Consider the following 3,784-nt stretch of genomic DNA (forward strand, 5'->3'; position numbering starts at 1 on the left):
AAGTGAAGTCGCTCAGTCAGGTCCGGCTCTTCGTGACCCCATGGACTGCAGCCTACCAGGCTCCGCCGTCCATGGGATTTTCCAGGCAAGCGTACTGGAGTGGGGTGCCACCGCCTTCTCCAAAGCCTACCATAGGTAAATTCTAATTCCAGTTTCAAGACACTTAAAGCCTGTGGTCAAACTAAAATTGCAACAAAATTCAAATATCTCAATGAAAGATCAGATTTATTTAGTTCTTCACTCTAGATTTTTTCTAAAAATAAATAATATTTATATCATTTCTGTTGTGTTTACATGTCTAGTACCATAAAATTTACAACACACAAAGAAGAAAATGTAAATCATGGTTATGAAGGAATATACAAAGAGGGAAGACCCAGACATGACCCAGAGAGTGGGGTTATCAGTCAGAGACTTTAAATAAAGATAAAATAAAATAAAAAATAAAAGGCTAAGGGCTCTAGTAGAAGTAGGCAACATGAGGAAGAGATGGGGATTCTGACAGAGATATGAATACTATATTAAACAAAAGGCTACTAATGCTTTCAGAAAAAAGTCAATATCATAAACACACAGCTCATTAAGTGAATTTAATAGCAGACTGGAGTCAGAAAAGTATCCTTGAAGAAAGATAAATAGAACACCTCATTAGGTAAGGACCTGGTACCCGTTTCATGAAACAGCAACTGAAAAGGATTCAGCACTCACCAGGGCCTGAAGAAAAGCCTAAGGAAGGAGTTAAGATTGAGAATAATGATATGGTAACTTGAAGCTGGCTGGACTGGATGGTTCTTTGGTGCATTTCAAGATTAAGAGGCATACAGCACTTAGCAAACTAACAAAGCCTGTTGTGAATGACATGGTTTGTCAGTGAGGCAAACTAGATTCCAGACTGCTAGGTAACCAATCGATGAAACAGATGTACCTGCTCATGTACCAGCTGGAAATGAAAGATGAAGGTGCAATTGATGTGTTCTGGCAGCAGACAGGAGATGCCTACTTAACGGGGACTATCCTGCTGTTGCTGCTGCTAAGTCGATTCAGTAGTGTCTGACTCTGTGCGACCCCATAGACGGCAGCCCACCAGGCTCCCAGGTCCCTGGGATTCTCCAGGCAAGAATACTGGAGTGGGTTGCCATTTCCTTCTCCAATGCATGAAAGTGAAAAGTGAAAGTGAAGTCGCTCAGTCGTGTCCTACTCTTTGCAACCCCATGGACTGCAGCCTACCAGGCTCCTCCGTCCATGGGATTTTCCAGGCAAGAGTACTGGAGTGGTGTGCCATTGTACTCTAGACAACATTGTTCACAATTAGAAAACCCAAGTTGGTCCTACCACATCCTAACTACTGCAGAATATTTTTCTCTATGCTTTCATTTTCCTCTTCCCCATTCTTTTATTGTACATAGTTACTAGTGTATATACTTAAGCATACTGCACTAAAAAAAAAAAAAAAGAAAATGGCCAGTGTTATGCTTTGATCAACACCAAATGGGGATGGGATGGGGGAAATACTAGTTCTGTGAAAATACCCACATTTCTCCATTAGTGGCATGTTCATTCAGCTCTTATCTTTATATTCCAGTAAGTTATTTCATACTCACTGTTCAACCAAAAAGGAATAACATAAAAATCCTTATACATTTGGCTCAGTTGGGGAATTTTAATGCTCTTCCTTTATCATTGTAAAATCAAGAATAATATTATACATTTTTTGTATATAGAGCAATCTGCCTTTAAACAGAAGTAAATTAGCCTGAAATAAAAGAATCATAGTTTTCCCTTCATGTTAAGCATCTTGTATTCCCCAACTAGGAATTGAATCCAGGCCCCCCAGCAATGAGAACACAAAGTCCTAACCACTGGACCACCAGGGTATACCTAAGCATCTTGCTGTTTAAATACACTTCTTGCTTAAGATGGAAAAAAAAAAAAAAATGTCAATAGAAAGTATTCAAACTAAGGCAAAAATAGTGAAAAAAGAGAGAAATGCTTGAGATCTGTGGGACAACATCAAGCCTACCATGAGTGTAGAAAGAGAAGACAGAGAGTAGGGTAGGAAAAAAAAATATTTAAAGAAACACGGCAGAGAATGATTGAAAATGACTGAAAGACATTAATTTACATATCTAAGACACTCAGTGGACTCCAGACAGAGTACTATAAAGCAAAATACACTTAAGTTCTTCATAGTCAAATTACTGAAAATTAAAAAAAAAAAAGCAGCCAGTAACAATAGATACATTACTTGCAATAAAACAACAATATGCATGATGGCTGATTTCCAATTAAAAATAATTGTATAATACATTACTGGACAAAGCAATATTACAAATTCTTAAAAAGTCAACCCAAGAGTTTTATATATAGATCTATCTCTCCTCTACAAAAAAAAAAGAGGGAGCAAATAAAGTCATTTCAAAGAACAAAACTTGGGGAATTTGCCTCCAGCAACCCTGTACTATAGGAAATGGTAAAAGTAGTTGTTCAAGCTGAAGAGAAATGATACCAATGGAACCCCAGATCTGTAGGAATGAATAAAGGGTCTGAAAGAGAGTAAACATCTGGGAAAATATAAAACAATTCTCAATCTGTATCTATATTATATATATCTATGTGTATCTTTAAAAGAATATAGAGCATTTCAGAGAAAAATAATAACATTTAGAATGCATCCAGGGGTTTTATCATATGTGGAACTAAAGTACAAGAAATAAAGTGGTTAAAGGGCAGGAAGAAGGCAAAAAGAAAAACAAAACTATACAGTTCAGAGGCATAGCATATTATTTGAAGGTGGGCCACAATGAATCAAGATTCATATTGTAATCTCTAAATATATACGTTCAATAGTCAGTAGCTACATGTCCATATTTAAATTTAGGTAGAAAATAATAACAATATATAAAATTTAAAACTTACATTCTAAATTGCACTAGCCACATTTCAATTATTAAATAGCTACATACGTCTAGAGTCTACCATATTGGGTTGAACAAGTAGAAATTATTTCCATCATTGAAGAAACATATTTTAGACAGTACTGCTGTAGATAAGCCATTAACATACAACACAAACACAGGTATTTGAATATTAAAAATAGGAGTAAAAAATATGAAGAAAGCATGAGATTTAAACTTAACTATATAACTAATTATACTAAATGTCAATAAATTAAAAAGTCCATATAAAAGCCAAAGATAAGATTCTAAAAAGAAAGAAAAACATAATCCTATAGATTTTGCATAAAGACAGAGAAGTTGAAAGTAAATGTGTAAAATTTTATAGCATTCAAACACTAAGATTAAGAAATATTTTTAAGGTTAAAATTTGCTGTGTTAAATACGCCATCTAAACACTAAGATTAAGAAAATGGTGACACAGAGCATGGACTTGTGGACACAGCAGGGGAAGGAGAGGGTGGGATGGACTGAGAGCATTGACATATACAGACCACCATGTGTGAAATAGCCAGTGGGCAGTTGCTCTATAGCACAGGAAATTCACCCTGTGCTCTGTGATGACCTAGAAGGATGGGATGGGAAGCTGGGAAGGAGGCTCAAGAGAGGGGAAATATGTGTTATATGGCTAATTCATGTTGATGTATGGCAGAAACCAACACACATTGTAAAACAATCATCCTCCAATTAAAAATAAATTAAACAAAAGAAAACAGTAAATGAAAGAAAATTTCATAATTTTAAGGAATTGATTTGTCAGGAAATTGTAACAATTCTAAATGTGTATGCAACCAATAACAGAATTTCAAAATAAATGAAACAAAACCTGA

The 3,784-nt window shown here is 35.5% G+C and overlaps 1 pseudogene; it reads left to right on the forward strand.

The window, feature by feature from the left end:
• The first annotated feature begins 674 nt into the window (after positions 1-674).
• LOC104992506 overlaps positions 675-3,784 on the forward strand; it is a 187,034-nt pseudogene continuing 183,924 nt past the window's right edge.

Source organism: Bison bison, unplaced genomic scaffold (assembly GCF_000754665.1).
Source record: "Bison bison bison isolate TAMUID 2011002044 unplaced genomic scaffold, Bison_UMD1.0 scf7180017864215, whole genome shotgun sequence".
Lineage (NCBI taxonomy): Eukaryota > Metazoa > Chordata > Mammalia > Artiodactyla > Bovidae > Bison > Bison bison.